Source organism: Triticum aestivum, chromosome 3B (assembly GCF_018294505.1).
Source record: "Triticum aestivum cultivar Chinese Spring chromosome 3B, IWGSC CS RefSeq v2.1, whole genome shotgun sequence".
NCBI lineage: Eukaryota > Viridiplantae > Streptophyta > Magnoliopsida > Poales > Poaceae > Triticum > Triticum aestivum.
The window spans coordinates 842,863,780-842,881,533 of NC_057801.1; the positions used below are offsets into that span (position 1 = coordinate 842,863,780).

Genomic DNA, 17,754 nt, shown 5'->3' on the forward strand with positions numbered 1-17,754 from the left:
CAAATTTGTTCAGAATTTCCAAAAAAGTCACAGTTTCAAAAAATGATCACTTTCTACAAAAAATGTTCGCCCTTTTTGGATGAAGTTTGAAATTTCACTATTTGTTTGCATTTTTAAATAATATGTTCACAATTTTCAAAAACGTTCCTGTTTTCCAAATTTGTTCACAACTTGAAAAAGTGTTAAGGATTTTAAAAACTTCTTCATGTCTCCAAAAATTGTTCAGAGGTATAAAAATTGTTCCTGTATTTCTGATTTTTGTTCACAAATGAAACAAATGCTTGAGAATTGAAAAAATGATCATTTTTTGTATTTTTGGATTTTGAAAATCATTCCTATTTCTCAAATTTCGTTCACAAACTCAAAAAATGTTTGAGTATATCAAAAAATGGTCAGAACTTTCCAAATTTGTTCAGAATTTCCAAAAAATAACAGTTTCAAAGAATGATCACTTTCTAAAAAATTGTTCGCCCTTTTTGGATGAAGTTTGAAATTTCACAATTTGTTTGCATTGTTAAATAATATGTTCACAATTTTAAAAAATGTTCCTGTTTTCCAAATTTGTTCACAACTTCAAAAAGTGTTAAGGATTTTAAAAAGTTCTTCATGTCTTCAAAAATTGTTCAGAGGTATAAAAATTGTTCCTGTTTTTCTGAATTTTTTGTTCACAAATGAAACAAATGCTTGAGAATTGAAAAAATGATCATTTTTTGAATTTTTCGGATTTTGAAAATCATTCCTGTTTCTCAAATTTTGTTCACAAACTCAAAAAATGTTTGAGTATATCGAAAAATGGTCAGAAGTTTCCAAATTTGTTCAGAATTTCCAAAAAATCACAGTTTCAAAAAATGATCACTTTCTACAAAAATTGTTCACCCATTTTGGATGAAGTTTGAAATTTCACTATTTGTTTGCATTGTTAAATAATATGTTCAGAATTTTCAAAAACGTTCCTGTTTTCCAAATTTGTTCACAACTTGAAAAAGTGTTAAGGATTTTAAAAAGTTCTTAATGTCTTCAAAAGTTGTTCAGAGGTATAAAAATTGTTCTTGTTTTCCTGATTTTTGTTCACAAATGAAACAAATGCTTGAAAATTAAAAAAATGATCATTTTTTTGAATTTTTCGGATTTTGAAAATCATTCTTGTTACTCAATTTTTTTTCACAAACTCAAAAAATGTTTGACTATATCAAAAAATGGCCAGAAGTTTCCAAATATGTTTAGAATTTCGAAAAAAAATCACAGTTTCAAAAAATGATCACTTTCTACAAAAAATATTCGCCCTTTTTGGATGAAGTTTGAAATTTTACTATTTGTTTGCATTGTTAAATAATATGTTCACAATTTTCAAGAACATTCCTGTTTTCCAAATTTGTTCACAACTTCAAAAAGTGTTCAGGATTTTAAAAAGTTCTTCATGTCTTCAAAAATTGTTCAGAGGTATAAAAATTGTTCCTGTTTTTCTGATTTTTGTTCTCAAATGAAACAAATGTTTGAGAATTGAAAAAATGATCGTTTTTTGAATTTTCCAGATTTCGAAAATCATTCATGTTTCTCAATTTTTGTTCACAAACTCAAAAAATGTTTGAGTATATCAAAAAATCGTCAGAAGTTTCCAAATTCTTCAAAATTTTCAAAAAATTCATAGTTTCAAAAAATGATCACTTCCTAAAAAAATTGTTCGCCCTTTCTGGATGAAGTTTGAAATTTCACTATTTGTTCGCGTTGTTAAGTAATATGTACATATTTTCAGAAAATCGCATTTCATAAAACTTTAGAATTGCAGAATTTGTTCATATCTTTCACAAAATGTTCAGACTTTCAAACACTACTTGCATTTTAATATTTTCTTTACACTTTGCAAGAAAATCGTTCAATTTTTTGAAAGGGTGTTAATATCTAGCGTTGTGGTTAGTTCTTAAACTTTAGCGCTGCATTTTACCAATGTATTATCGTCCAGGGCTTTGGTTAGCGACAGCGGTTCCAGTGGTCTGCGGTTCGATTCCTGTTGCGTGCGTTTTTTTTTTTGAGAGAATTTTTCATTCATATCACGAATCAGTACAAAGTAGTTGACCCTTACAAGCACACTGAAACACAAACACAAAGGACCATGAACACCTAGAGTACCCTAAGACAACCATAACACAAGAAGATCTCCGGAGCCCAATGTCATCATCCCTGAATCTTGAGAGAAAACCCCTGCAGCAGAAGGATCTGCAACCAATCGCGAACAGGTCATCATCTTCGAGCACAATACAAGTGCCGCCACATGCTTCCTCCTTTCTTGACACAAGCGCTGAGAGGGCATGGACATCGATCCAACACACCTGCAACAGCCATCGCCATCTTTGGCTTTGAGTACCGCGAAAAGTGTCCCTTCCGAAAGGAAGAGAACTCGAGCCATCCGACCGGCCCAGCACCGCGGCCGGGCCATCCTTCCGGGCAAAGCAGGATCTCCCATCAGCATCAGCGCAGAGGAAGAAGAAGAACAGCAACAACAAATCATACCAACAAGGAAGAAGAAAGGTCTTCGTCTTGCTGCATCCATCGCCCATCTGAGAACCCAAATGGCCAGTGCCGATGGACCTCCAGCCACCATAGCCCGTGACCTCGACGAGATCCGGGGATCCCCAACCCCGCTGGCTACTAGACGCAGGCAAAAGCCTCGCCTGACCGTGAACGGAGCCCGGAGAAACTTATTCCGATGCGACATCACCGCAACGGCCTCGGCAGCGTCTCCCTCAACCCTAACCCTACCACACACCCACCTAGCGAACAGACCCGAGGTTCCCCCTCCCTCCCGCCGCCGGAGCGGCCGACGGAGAGAGAGGGAACCGACGTCATCACCGGCGGCGCGCAAGGGAAACCTGGTCGCCTTCTTGATCGCCTCCTGCGATCCTATAATCGTGGGGGTTCGGGAGTTTTCTACTGGTTGCTGCGTGCACTTTTGATTGTTTTTCGTTGTGCCACTTTTCGAGTAGGGTGAACGCGCGAGCACGATAATGGGCCGGCCCATTCTGGGCTTGTTGTATGCGTCGCGACTCTAATTTGATGCAGAACGCGTCAAATAGGAGCTCCCACAAAGAGTACGCCGGGGGGGGGGGGGGCATTTGCCCCCACTGGGCTCAACGTGCGTCCACCCCTGCACGTGTAGCGAAAAAAAAACCTACGGAAACAAAGTCTACACGTCCAGCTCGATGAGAGAAAAAGGAAAAACTAACGTACGTTCGCTGGATGAAAAAAAGAAAAAAAAATCTTTACAACTCTGAATGGAATCCTTCACCGTGAAAAATCCCTTTCTTAATCAGTCTCCCTTCGGAGTTCGGACCTGGTATTTTAGATGAAAAGGAAGTTACGGTGGGTTAGGTCACTGGCGGAAGCTACCTCGTGCGTGTTGGAGCTGCTACCTTATCTCATTTGTTTTTGGTGCTCGTGATGATCAGGATTTTTTTTTTTTTTGAAACGAGCCAAAAGACTTGCCATTTTCATTGATTAAGAAGAAGAGAATTGCCCGGTTAATTGACGGAAAACCGGGCTAAAACCGATACAACACAACCCATATGACATGGGCACCACCGGCCAACCTGGCCACCGACATGAAACAGAAACCATGACGGCACATGCCAACAGATGGCCCCACGTGCAAGCAACCACAGCTCCAACTTTGACGACGAGGAACACAAGAGAAATATGCAGGACTTGCGCCGGGAAGAACCGACTACCGAAGACCACGCCGCGACCCAAGCTCCTCTCGACGCCATAATTGTTGCCAAACAAAAACCAGCGCCCTGCCTCAGCAAACCACGCGGCGAAGATGCCGCCATCAACGGCGAAGATGCCATCATCCTCCACGGTGCCGTGACACAAGCCCTGCTGGATCTGGTCGTGATTGAAATGACAAAGGTCAACTGCAACCTGGCAGCTCTTGTAGCGCATGCATGCATGATGCATCTAGCTGCAACGGTGCCGTTTGGGATGAACGGTTTGTTTTGAGCTGTTTTCTCTTGACCGTTAATTACCCAATTATCGCTGAAATTAACTGAGCCTTATTCAGTGGGATGCTGATTAGGGATTGTCACAGATCGACACCGGCAACATCGTCTACGTCATACCAGGGCCGGTTCTGCTGCTACTACGATGACAACCTCCTACTTTCTGAACATAATCATTATACTACTACTAACTGACTTCATGGGAGATTTGGCCTGAAAGAAACAGACACACTTTCCATAGAGGGGAGATGAATGCCACGAGCTTCCCGCAGCGCCTAAAAGATGAGATTGCCTTGTGGAATCTGGTTGGAACCTCTATCCCATTTGGATCCTGGCTGAATTTTCCACCCGTGTGATACATTCCTTTTATTCTTCTCCTTTGTTCTCTCTCCCTTTTGCACTAGCTGTTGTTAGCTCATTCGCCCCCATATTGGGTTTTTGCTTGTACCATGCTTTCTTCTAATCAATGGATTTGGCACTTCTGTACCAACATTTGAAAAAACACCTATTCCTGATACTACATGTAAAAAGAATCTTTTATTTCCCTTGAATTCTGAACATATCGACATTCTTCTTTAAGCTTTGAAACTTGAAGCGCGATGAACAAGTGCTATTGATCTTGAGGTGTGTAACCATTGTACTATCTCTGTTTCTATCATTTTTCCGTACTTTGTGAAGAAGCATTGCATGCATGCAAGACACCATCAAAAAACGCATGTTGCTGCTGATGCTTCCTCGTGAAATAGTAGCTTGATGAGGCTCGCCGTGCCTCTGGAACAAGCAACCGCTTACAAAGAGCAGCTGAAAGGTTTGAACAAATGTACATAATGAAATTTAGAGTTCCAGCAGTACAGATGTGTATATAACAGTGCAGTTCAGTTGGAACTTGCGAGTGGTGAAGACGTTCCACACAAAAATGGTGCAGACACCCTGAAACTTCACGAGGTAATTTAGTAATTCGGTGCGGTCATACATTTCTATGTAAATACAAAAAAATGTCCGCTCGAAATACACCTGTTTATGATGTATTTTTTGTTACATTGTTTCATTAATGATATTTGGATGGAGGAAATAAAAAATATATGCATATGACGATCACTTCCATTGATCGTTTTACTGAAAGTTGAATCTATAATCAAGACAGCGAGTTAGTTGTAGACATGTACTTTATGAACTAAAATTTTCTAAACCAAGAACTTGACAAATCTGATTTTATATTCCATGTGATGCTGTAGTAGGAGAGGACTGGACACTGTTCTATCTGATAATGGATTGCTTCCAATAATGGATCTTGCTACTTTTGAGTAATTTCAAACTATTGTATTGCTACTTGCAAAGTTGTTTGACTCGTATGCGCAAAAAATTGTTTGAGAGTTCATGTTTATTGGTCTACGAGCATGTTCTTTTACTCCCGTTGCAACGCACAGGCATGTTTGCTAGTATACATTAATACACGATGCGTCTACCAAACTACAAAAATCCAATTCATAATCTGTTCAACATTTGTTATTTATGACAACTTTTTGGGAGGCACAAAAACGACAAGTAGGATGCAAGTTCTGTGGTGGTTGTAGGTCATATGTAGTTCCTTTTAATTTTGGTTCTCATGTTATAAGCCCAAATGTTCATCAACCAATTCTCATAGCACCGGGCAGGGTGTCATCTAGTATTATATAAATTTGAACATTAAATCTTTTCAGCCGGAAGGTTTGCGCCTACAAATCCTGATGTGTGGCCGTCGTTATAGAATGGAATTACAATCACGCTATACGCTGAACTTCAAATACAAATTCGTCTCTCCCCTGTTTACAGATGCCAACAACCAGATGATGTTCCTCCAACAAAAACGAAGAAACCCACAAGCGAGGCATCAGAATTGATACACCGGACACTCTGGTTCAGACCACTGCTGCATCATACCATTGCTCCACATCTCAAGATCAGCTACCGCTCCCCACTCTTCGTTTATCTGAGAAATCATAGAATTAGATGCCAAATTAAAGAGTTTTCTCCTACTGCAGAATGTTAATGCAGCCACAGCCTGATAATCACACAAAAAGGGCATCAACTTCAGGTTATGACCATAACTTTGATGTGATAATGTGGCAGGTCATGTTTTAAGTTTCTATTCCTGGGATTGCTAGCGGTGGATGGCACTGTAGTGTTTTTTTTCCGTCCAAGGTCCTTTCTTGGTCTATATATATAATTTATTGCGGGTTTTTTTTGGGCGAATATAATTTATTGCGGGTTCATCTCCATAAATCTTGGAATACAATGCTGGGACTTATCTCCATGAAAATCCATACTTAAAGGACACTTGTCTTGTAAAAATAGTGGATCATAGTTAAAGGACACTGTATGAGAAATTGAGAATGCTGGACATTATCTTATTAATACGATGTAATTTAAAAGACATAGAGGTTTCGTGGCGTAGTTGGTTATCACGTCAGTCTAACACTCTGAAGGTCTCCGGTTCCAACCCGGGCGAAGCCATCTCCGTTTTTCTTTTAATTTTTTTACTGTGTAAAACAAACAGATAGAAAAAGAAAAAGAGAGAAATGGCCCATACAGGTCTCGAACCTGTGACCTTCGCGTTATTAGCACGACGCTCTAACCAGCTGAGCTAATAGGCCTTTGCGGGTTTGTACCTTTTTAGCTTACTTATCATCCCATAATGACAGGAACAAAATAGCAATAATATCACAGGAGCGTCTTTTGGTCCTTATGTGCTGATCGTGTGATTCACAAGAAATGCCGCCTTTGCTCGGACACTATATTCCAATCTTGGTCCTTGCTATCTAGATTCCCATTTAACTGTCCCCGTTTGTAACTATAGGTAGCCACTGGAGCCTTTGATTGGGTACGCAAATCATCTTCCAACAGCTACATAGTGATAAAATCATATGTGCAAGCGGGCAAGTATTGCCTCAGTTCCGAATTATTTGTCGCACATATGGATGTATCTAGATGTATTTTAGTTCTAGATACATCCATTTCAGCGACAAGTAATTTGGAACGGAAGGAGTAGTAGCTAGGCAAATTTGCAGACTATGCCATATGTGCAACATTTTGCAACAGGTAGATAGTGATAAAGCAGGACCTGCCACCCCCCCCCCCCCCCCCCCCCCGCCGGCCGTCCCCGCGTCCTCGAGCTCCTGCGCGGGCGCCCCTTCTCAGCTGCTGCAGGTCTCTGCCGATCTGGGGGCGGGCGCAGCGTTCCGACCACGGCCACTGAGTGCCGTCCCCAGCAGCCCCCCTTCCCCCTCCGCGCATAGCCCAGCTCTGTCTGGTGCTTCTGGCCCTGGGATGGTTGCGGGTACTGTGACCGGCGGCGGAGGTGCTCGCGGCCTGTCTTCCTGCAGGCAACCCCCTTCGTCACCGGCAGCCCTTCCTCTCCCTGTGCCACGGTGACGGCTCAGGTGGTTGGCGACGAGACTACAGTGGTAGTGGCAGTCATGAAGTCTCGCAAGGCGGGGTACTTGCTGGCGCTGCTCCGGCCCTGGCGACCTTGGAACCGCGTCCTTCGGTGTCCATGGCTGTTGGCGTCCTCTGTCGGGCGGCTCCGGCCTCAGTGACCCAGCAATTGTGTTCCTTCCAGCTCGTGTGGCTCCCCGACGGCTATGGCCACGACAACTAGGATATGTGTCCCTCCAGTCCTAGCTTGCTGGCATTACTATTCACGATCGCCCAACCCCCTCGTGGTTTGCCTCCACCTGCCCTGCCTTGTATGCCTCAAAACCCCCCTTTTGCCAGATCCAACGCTCGTGGGTTCAGAGGAGGTGCAACCCTCTGACGGTAGATGCAGCCCGCCAACCCCTCTCTGACATGGTGGCTTCAACCAGCATTGGCTTCCTCATCTTCGTTTCCAGAGACGATGGCTATGGGATTGCTCAGTCTCAGGCCAGGGACAAATCCATGCTCGGCTTGCCGATGCTGGCAGCGACGACGTCTGCGGATGGTGTTTCCTTCTTGGAGGCATTGTCAAGGCTCACGGTCCGCCCCTCTTCGAGCTCAGGGGAAACCCTAAGTCCGGTTCCTCCGGACCGGATGGCGACAGCGTCTCGGCGGCATCCTCCTTCTTGAAGGCGCTATCTTTGTTCGCTCGCGGTGTCCCCTATTTTTGTTCTGGAGATGTTGCTGCTCTTGTTGGTTCGACATTGCCGCCCTTGGTTCGGGCTTGGTTGGTTTAGTTGTGTTGTATTTTTCATTCAGGCCGATCATCCCTTGTCTCTCTGCTCCCGGCATCATGTTCACGCCTGTTTGCGTTTGTGCCATACGTTGTACGCCTATCTGCGTCCAGATGCAGAGGCGGGGGATATATCCTCCTTTAAAAAAAAGTTAACAATTGGAGAAACGGATGCTGCTTGGTTCGGTTTTCATGCCTGCCTGATCCTCGAGACCTAAAGGTCAAGTTCAGACCTGTTACACTTTCTTTTTAGTAGTAGAAAAATTGAAGCAAAACAAAAATATCTCTCTCTGCTCCCGGCATCATGTTCACGCCTGTTGCGTTTGTGCCATACGTTGTACGCCTATCTGCGTCCAGATGCAGAGGCGGGGGATATATCCTCCTTTAAAAAAAGTTAACAATTGGAGAAACGGATGCTGCTTGGTTCGGTTTTCATGCCTGCCTGATCCTCGAGACCTGAAGGTCAAGTTCAGACCTGTTACACTTTCTTTTTAGTAGTAGAAAAATTGAAGCAAAACAAAAATATGGGGCGAGAGGCGGGGGATATATCCTCCTTTAAAAAAAAGTTAACAATTGGAGAAACGGATGCTGCTTGGTTCGGTTTTCATGCCTGCCTGATCCTCGAGACCTAAAGGTCAAGTTCAGACCTGTTACACTTTCTTTTTAGTAGTAGAAAAATTGAAGCAAAACAAAAATATCTCTCTCTGCTCCCGGCATCATGTTCACGCCTGTTGCGTTTGTGCCATACGTTGTACGCCTATCTGCGTCCAGATGCAGAGGCGGGGGATATATCCTCCTTTAAAAAAAGTTAACAATTGGAGAAACGGATGCTGCTTGGTTCGGTTTTCATGCGTGCCTGATCCTCGAGACCTGAAGGTCAAGTTCAGACCTGTTACACTTTCTTTTTAGTAGTAGAAAAATTGAAGCAAAACAAAAATATGGGGCGAGAGAGGCTCGAACTCTGGACCTCAGGATCGCTCGCATAATTTAGCTATGAGACCTACGCGCTAGCCAACGCCACCGCCCCATTATGCTTTCTCTCAAATCAAAAGATTAGTTAATAGAGCTTGCGCTAAAGGGTTTTATCATATCGAACTAATCCGACGGCCAGTAGCAATCTCATGCTAAGTAGCTCGAGGCCGGTAGCTTAGACGAAAAACTTGTGATCCACTTTGATTATTGATAAAAGAAAATGATATTCTATGTTTCCTTCCAAAAAAACATATGGCCATGTTTAATGCTTTTCTCAACGAATGTCATCGGTTAGCCGTATTGCTTATACAAAATAATCACATCGTTTACAAAGAAAATGATGTATCTCATTTGAGGGATCATTGCCCTAGTTACATGAAATATTGTTGTGAAGATGGACATAATTTCTGTTACTTGTGGTGTTCTCTGTATTGCATTTAGAGTTGATGAATAGCTCAAAAGTTTTTTACGGCAAAAGAATAATGTTTTAGCAAGCTCGCGAACAACTTGGTTGGCATCTCTTTGGTAGATTTCATAAGATATCCCTACAAACTCCATTGATAAAATTCTGCAGTTGTGAACAATTGCTACCAAATACGTAGCCCCTCCCATCTGCATGGCCTCAATGAATTAAACATTAATGCTTGTGACATTTAAAAAAATGTTAATCAGGCATTTGAAAATTTTAAATGTGAACAAAAAAAAAGATAATGTTGTGACATTTACAAAAAAATATTATGACATCTGCAAAATGTCACGTGTCTAAAAAAATGTACCTAACCTTTAAGAAATGTTTATACAATGTAAGAAAAGCTATCCATGTAAATCAAACAAATGTTTCGTACATTCAAAAAATATACAATCTTAGGTACTACAATATATACATGTAAATAATTTTCACGAGTTTCGAAATGTGTTCGAGACAATTTTTGAAAAAGTATATGCAATCTAAAAATTGTTTCTACAATACTAAAAAATGTTTCATACCATTAAAAATATACGTGGCAAAAAAATCAACGGTTCAAAATATGTTCATGACATTTTTAAAAATGATGATACAATGGCAAAATATGTTCCCGTAGGTCAATAAAATGTTTATTTCCATTACCAAAATGTACATGACATTGTAAAGACATATTCAGAAGTGTCAAAAAACCAGTGAAAATTTGAAATTGTTTATGCAGTGTAAAACAAATGTCCCTGTAGTTTAAAATAATGTTCAATTTCATGAAAAAAGTACGACGTGTATTTGAAAAAATGCTAACATGTTTTCAAAAAAGTATTCAAAACATGCGTTTTAGAAAATGTATACCAGGTCTTTGAAAAATGTCCAAAGTGTAGCAGAAAAATGTTTCACATGTGTGCTATGAATATAGATTATGTATTCAGAAAATGTAGACATGTGTTGAAAACACAAACCAATAAATACATACAAAGAATTAAATAGCAAAGAAAACCGGAGAATACGAAGAAAACCAAGAAAGAAAGAAAAGAAAATGCTAACATGTTTTCAAAAAAGTATTCAAAACATGCGTTTTAGAAAATGTATACCAGGTCTTTGAAAAATGTCCAAAGTGTAGCAGAAAAATGTTTCACATGTGTGCTATGAATATAGATTATGTATTCAGAAAATGTAGACATGTGTTGAAAACACAAACCAATAAATACAGACAAAGAATTAAAAAGCAAAGAAAACCGGAGAATACGAAGAAAACCAAGAAAGAAAGAAAAGAGAACAAAAAAGTAGGAAAAACAATGGAAAAAAACAAAGAAAACCAGTGGAAACACAAAGCAAAAAAATTATAGTGAAAGAGAAAATAAAATTCAAAGAATACTGGTGAAAAAACAAAATAAAATGGTAAAAAAGAAAAAGATAACCCGAGCAGAACGAGCGAACCCCTCGGCCTGCGGTCTGGGCCTTGTTAACGAGGTTTTTCACAAAGTAGAAAAAAAATAGTGGCCCATACAGGTCTCGAACCTGTTACTTTCGCGTTATTAGCACGACGCTCTAACCAGCTGAGCTAATAGGCCTCTTGGGTAAAAAAAAGATAATGTTGTGACATTTACAAAAAAATATTATGACATCTGCAAAATGTCACGTGTCTAAAAAAATGTACCTAACCTTTAAGAAATGTTTATACAATGTAAGAAAAGCTATCCATGTAAATCAAACAAATGTTTCGTACATTCAAAAAATATACAATCTTAGGTACTACAATATATACATGTAAATAATGTTCACGAGTTTCGAAATGTGTTCGAGACAATTTTTGAAAAAGTATATGCAATCTAAAAATTGTTTCTACAATACTAAAAAATGTTTCATACCATTAAAAATATACGTGGCAAAAAAATCAACGGTTCAAAAATATGTTCATGACATTTTTAAAAATGATGATACAATGGCAAAATATGTTCCCGTACGTCAATAAAATGTTTATTTCCATTACCAAAATGTACATGACATTGTAAAGACATATTCAGAAGTGTCAAAAAACCAGTGAAAATTTGAAAAATGTTTATGCAGTGTAAAACAAATGTCCCTGTAGTTTAAAATAATGTTCAATTTCATGAAAAAAGTACGACGTGTATTTGAAAAAATGCTAACATGTTTTCAAAAAAGTATTCAAAACATGCGTTTTAGAAAATGTATACCAGGTCTTTGAAAAATGTCCAAAGTGTAGCAGAAAAATGTTTCACATGTGTGCTATGAATATAGATTATGTATTCAGAAAATGTAGACATGTGTTGAAAACACAAACCAATAAATACATACAAAGAATTAAAAAGCAAAGAAAACCGGAGAATACGAAGAAAACCAAGAAAGAAAGAAAAGAAAATGCTAACATGTCTTCAAAAAAGTATTCAAAACATGCGTTTTAGAAAATGTATACCAGGTCTTTGAAAAATGTCCAAAGTGTAGCAGAAAAATGTTTCACATGTGTGCTATGAATATAGATTATGTATTCAGAAAATGTAGACATGTGTTGAAAACACAAACCAATAAATACAGACAAAGAATTAAAAAGCAAAGAAAACCGGAGAATACGAAGAAAACCAAGAAAGAAAGAAAAGAGAACAAAAAGTAGGAAAAACAATGAAAAAAAACAAAGAAAACCAGTGGAAACACAAAGCAAAAAATTATAGTGAAAGAGAAAATAAAATTCAAAGAATACTGGTGAAAAAACAAAATAAAATGGTAAAAAAGAAAAAGATAACCCGAGCAGAACGAGCGAACCCCTCGGCCTGCGGTCTGGGCCTTGTTAACGAGGTTTTTCACAAAGTAGAAAAAAATAGTGGCCCATACAGGTCTCGAACCTGTTACTTTCGCGTTATTAGCACGACGCTCTAACCAGCTGAGCTAATAGGCCTCTTGGGTAAAAAAAAGATAATGTTGTGACATTTACAAAAAAATATTATGACATCTGCAAAATGTCACGTGTCTAAAAAAATGTACCTAACCTTTAAGAAATGTTTATACAATGTAAGAAAAGCTATCCATGTAAATCAAACAAATGTTTCGTACATTCAAAAAATATACAATCTTAGGTACTACAATATATACATGTAAATAATGTTCACGAGTTTCGAAATGTGTTCGAGACAATTTTTGAAAAAGTATATGCAATCTAAAAATTGTTTCTACAATACTAAAAAATGTTTCATACCATTAAAAATATACGTGGCAAAAAAATCAACGGTTCAAAAATATGTTCATGACATTTTTAAAAATGATGATACAATGGCAAAATATGTTCCCGTACGTCAATAAAATGTTTATTTCCATTACCAAAATGTACATGACATTGTAAAGACATATTCAGAAGTGTCAAAAAACCAGTGAAAATTTGAAAAATGTTTATGCAGTGTAAAACAAATGTCCCTGTAGTTTAAAATAATGTTCAATTTCATGAAAAAAGTACGACGTGTATTTGAAAAAATGCTAACATGTTTTCAAAAAAGTATTCAAAACATGCGTTTTAGAAAATGTATACCAGGTCTTTGAAAAATGTCCAAAGTGTAGCAGAAAAATGTTTCACATGTGTGCTATGAATATAGATTATGTATTCAGAAAATGTAGACATGTGTTGAAAACACAAACCAATAAATACATACAAAGAATTAAAAAGCAAAGAAAACCGGAGAATACGAAGAAAACCAAGAAAGAAAGAAAAGAAAATGCTAACATGTCTTCAAAAAAGTATTCAAAACATGCGTTTTAGAAAATGTATACCAGGTCTTTGAAAAATGTCCAAAGTGTAGCAGAAAAATGTTTCACATGTGTGCTATGAATATAGATTATGTATTCAGAAAATGTAGACATGTGTTGAAAACACAAACCAATAAATACAGACAAAGAATTAAAAAGCAAAGAAAACCGGAGAATACGAAGAAAACCAAGAAAGAAAGAAAAGAGAACAAAAAGTAGGAAAAACAATGAAAAAAAACAAAGAAAACCAGTGGAAACACAAAGCAAAAAAATTATAGTGAAAGAGAAAATAAAATTCAAAGAATACTGGTGAAAAAACAAAATAAAATGGTAAAAAAGAAAAAGATAACCCGAGCAGAACGAGCGAACCCCTCGGCCTGCGGTCTGGGCCTTGTTAACGAGGTTTTTCACAAAGTAGAAAAAAAATAGTGGCCCATACAGGTCTCGAACCTGTTACTTTCGCGTTATTAGCACGACGCTCTAACCAGCTGAGCTAATAGGCCTCTTGGGTAAAAAAAAGATAATGTTGTGACATTTACAAAAAAATATTATGACATCTGCAAAATGTCACGTGTCTAAAAAAATGTACCTAACCTTTAAGAAATGTTTATACAATGTAAGAAAAGCTATCCATGTAAATCAAACAAATGTTTCGTACATTCAAAAAATATACAATCTTAGGTACTACAATATATACATGTAAATAATGTTCACGAGTTTCAAAATGTGTTCGAGACAATTTTTGAAAAAGTATATGCAATCTAAAAATTGTTTCTACAATACTAAAAAATGTTTCATACCATTAAAAATATACGTGGCAAAAAAATCAACGGTTCAAAAATATGTTCATGACATTTTTAAAAATGATGATACAATGGCAAAATATGTTCCCGTACGTCAATAAAATGTTTATTTCCATTACCAAAATGTACATGACATTGTAAAGACATATTCAGAAGTGTCAAAAAACCAGTGAAAATTTGAAAAATGTTTATGCAGTGTAAAACAAATGTCCCTGTAGTTTAAAATAATGTTCAATTTCATGAAAAAAGTACGACGTGTATTTGAAAAAATGCTAACATGTTTTCAAAAAAGTATTCAAAACATGCATTTTAGAAAATGTATACCAGGTCTTTGAAAAATGTCCAAAGTGTAGCAGAAAAATGTTTCACATGTGTGCTATGAATATAGATTATGTATTCAGAAAATGTAGACATGTGTTGAAAACACAAACCAATAAATACATACAAAGAATTAAAAAGCAAAGAAAACCGGAGAATACGAAGAAAACCAAGAAAGAAAGAAAAGAAAATGCTAACATGTTTTCAAAAAAGTATTCAAAACATGCCTTTTAGAAAATGTATACCAGGTCTTTGAAAAATGTCCAAAGTGTAGCAGAAAAATGTTTCACATGTGTGCTATGAATATAGATTATGTATTCAGAAAATGTAGACATGTGTTGAAAACACAAACCAATAAATACAGACAAAGAATTAAAAAGCAAAGAAAACCGGAGAATACGAAGAAAACCAAGAAAGAAAGAAAAGAGAACAAAAAAGTAGGAAAACAATGAAAAAAACAAAGAAAACCAGTGGAAACACAAAGCAAAAAAATTATAGTGAAAGAGAAAATAAAATTCAAAGAATACTGGTGAAAAAACAAAATAAAATGGTAAAAAAGAAAAAGATAACCCGAGCAGAACGAGCGAACCCCCCGGCCTGCGGTCTGGGCCTTGTTAACGAGGTTTTTCACAAAGTAGAAAAAAAATAGTGGCCCATACAGGTCTCGAACCTGTTACTTTCGCGTTATTAGCACGACGCTCTAACCAGCTGAGCTAATAGGCCTCTTGGGTAAAAAACCTCGTTCAAAAAGTATAATTTTTGAAAAAGTATATGCAATCTAAAAATTGTTTCTACAATACTAAAAAATGTTTCATACCATTAAAAATATACGTGGCAAAAAAATCAACGGTTCAAAAATATGTTCATGACATTTTTTAAAATGATGATACAATGGCAAAATATGTTCCCGTAGGTCAATAAAATGTTTATTTCCATTACCAAAATGTACATGACATTGTAAAGACATATTCAGAAGTGTCAAAAAACCAGTGAAAATTTGAAAAATGTTTATGCAGTGTAAAACAAATGTCCCTGTAGTTTAAAATAATGTTCAATTTCATGAAAAAAGTACGACGTGTATTTGAAAAAATGCTAACATGTTTTCAAAAAAGTATTCAAAACATGCGTTTTAGAAAATGTATACCAGGTCTTTGAAAAATGTCCAAAGTGTAGCAGAAAAATGTTTCACATGTGTGCTATGAATATAGATTATGTATTCAGAAAATGTAGACATGTGTTGAAAACACAAACCAATAAATACATACAAAGAATTAAAAAGCAAAGAAAACCGGAGAATACAAAGAAAACCAAGAAAGAAAGAAAAGAAAATGCTAACATGTTTTCAAAAAAGTATTCAAAACATGCGTTTTAGAAAATGTATACCAGGTCTTTGAAAAATGTCCAAAGTGTAGCAGAAAAATGTTTCACATGTGTGCTATGAATATAGATTATGTATTCAGAAAATGTAGAAATGTGTTGAAAACACAAACCAATAAATACAGACAAAGAATTAAAAAGCAAAGAAAACCGGAGAATACGAAGAAAACCAAGAAAGAAAGAAAAGAGAACAAAAAAGTAGGAAAAACAATGAAAAAAAACAAAGAAAACCAGTGGAAACACAAAGCAAAAAAATTATAGTGAAAGAGAAAATAAAATTCAAAGAATACTGGTGAAAAAACAAAATAAAATGGTAAAAAGAAAAAGATAACCCGAGCAGAACGAGCGAACCCCTCGGCCTGCGGTCTGGGCCTTGTTAACGAGGTTTTTCACAAAGTAGAAAAAAATAGTGGCCCATACAGGTCTCGAACCTGTTACTTTCGCGTTATTAGCACGACGCTCTAACCAGCTGAGCTAATAGGCCTCTTGGGTAAAAAAAGATAATGTTGTGATATTTACAAAAAATATTATGACATCTGCAAAATGTCACGTGTCTAAAAAAATGTACCTAACCTTTAAGAAATGTTTATACAATGTAAGAAAAGCTATCCATGTAAATCAAACAAATGTTTCGTACATTCAAAAAATATACAATCTTAGGTACTACAATATATACATGTAAATAATGTTCACGAGTTTCGAAATGTGTTCGAGACAATTTTTGAAAAAAGTATATGCAATCTAAAAATTGTTTCTACAATACTAAAAAATGTTTCATACCATTAAAAATATACGTGGCAAAAAAATCAAAGGTTCAAAAATATGTTCATGACATTTTTAAAAATGATGATACAATGGCAAAATATGTTCCCGTAGGTCAATAAAATGTTTATTTCCATTACCAAAATGTACATGACATTGTAAAGACATATTCAGAAGTGTCAAAAAACCAGTGAAAATTTGAAAAATGTTTATGCAGTGTAAAACAAATGTCCCTGTAGTTTAAAATAATGTTCAATTTCATGAAAAAAGTACGACGTGTATTTGAAAAAATGCTAACATGTTTTCAAAAAAGTATTCAAAACATGCGTTTTAGAAAATGTATACCAGGTCTTTGAAAAATGTCCAAAGTGTAGCAGAAAAATGTTTCACATGTGTGCTATGAATATAGATTATGTATTCAGAAAATGTAGACATGTGTTGAAAACACAAACCAATAAATACATACAAAGAATTAAAAAGCAAAGAAAACCGGAGAATACGAAGAAAACCAAGAAAGAAAGAAAAGAAAATGCTAACATGTTTTCAAAAAAGTATTCAAAACATGCGTTTTAGAAAATGTATACCAGGTCTTTGAAAAATGTCCAAAGTGTAGCAGAAAAATGTTCACATGTGTGCTATGAATATAGATTATGTATTCAGAAAATGTAGACATGTGTTGAAAACACAAACCAATAAATACAGACAAAGAATTAAAAAGCAAAGAAAACCGGAGAATACGAAGAAAACCAAGAAAGAAAGAAAGAGAACAAAAAAGTAGGAAAAACAATGAAAAAAAACAAAGAAAACCAGTGGAAACACAAAGCAAAAAAATTATAGTGAAAGAGAAAATAAAATTCAAAGAATACTGGTGAAAAAACAAAATAAAATGGTAAAAAAGAAAAAGATAACCCGAGCAGAACGAGCGAACCCCTCGGCCTGCGGTCTGGGCCTTGTTAACGAGGTTTTTCACAAAGTAGAAAAAAAATAGTGGCCCATACAGGTCTCGAACCTGTTACTTTCGCGTTATTAGCACGACGCTCTAACCAGCTGAGCTAATAGGCCTCTTGGGTAATTACTTTATTAGCCGCAGAAGTATAGCAACTCGTGAAACGTGATTCTTCAAAAAAAAAAGTG

At 36.9% G+C, this 17,754-nt stretch overlaps 8 non-coding genes across 8 annotated transcripts; 1 reads left to right on the forward strand and 7 right to left on the reverse strand.

Annotated features, from left to right (window-relative positions):
• Positions 1-6,411: 6,411 nt before the first annotated feature.
• TRNAV-AAC (transfer RNA valine (anticodon AAC)) lies at positions 6,412-6,485 on the forward strand. The gene has a single exon. It is a non-coding gene; the product is annotated as a tRNA-Val (tRNA).
• Positions 6,486-6,551: 66 nt separating this feature from the next.
• Positions 6,552-6,625, reverse strand: TRNAI-AAU (transfer RNA isoleucine (anticodon AAU)). The gene has a single exon. It is a non-coding gene; the product is annotated as a tRNA-Ile (tRNA).
• A 4,482-nt stretch (positions 6,626-11,107) lies between these two features.
• TRNAI-AAU (transfer RNA isoleucine (anticodon AAU)) lies at positions 11,108-11,181 on the reverse strand. Its single transcript has one exon. It is a non-coding gene; the product is annotated as a tRNA-Ile (tRNA).
• A 1,266-nt stretch (positions 11,182-12,447) lies between these two features.
• TRNAI-AAU (transfer RNA isoleucine (anticodon AAU)) lies at positions 12,448-12,521 on the reverse strand. The gene has a single exon. It is a non-coding gene; the product is annotated as a tRNA-Ile (tRNA).
• A 1,268-nt stretch (positions 12,522-13,789) lies between these two features.
• On the reverse strand, positions 13,790-13,863 carry TRNAI-AAU (transfer RNA isoleucine (anticodon AAU)). The gene has a single exon. It is a non-coding gene; the product is annotated as a tRNA-Ile (tRNA).
• Positions 13,864-15,130: 1,267 nt separating this feature from the next.
• TRNAI-AAU (transfer RNA isoleucine (anticodon AAU)) lies at positions 15,131-15,204 on the reverse strand. Its single transcript has one exon. It is a non-coding gene; the product is annotated as a tRNA-Ile (tRNA).
• Positions 15,205-16,268: 1,064 nt separating this feature from the next.
• TRNAI-AAU (transfer RNA isoleucine (anticodon AAU)) lies at positions 16,269-16,342 on the reverse strand. The gene has a single exon. It is a non-coding gene; the product is annotated as a tRNA-Ile (tRNA).
• Positions 16,343-17,608: 1,266 nt separating this feature from the next.
• On the reverse strand, positions 17,609-17,682 carry TRNAI-AAU (transfer RNA isoleucine (anticodon AAU)). Its single transcript has one exon. It is a non-coding gene; the product is annotated as a tRNA-Ile (tRNA).
• Positions 17,683-17,754: the final 72 nt, after the last annotated feature.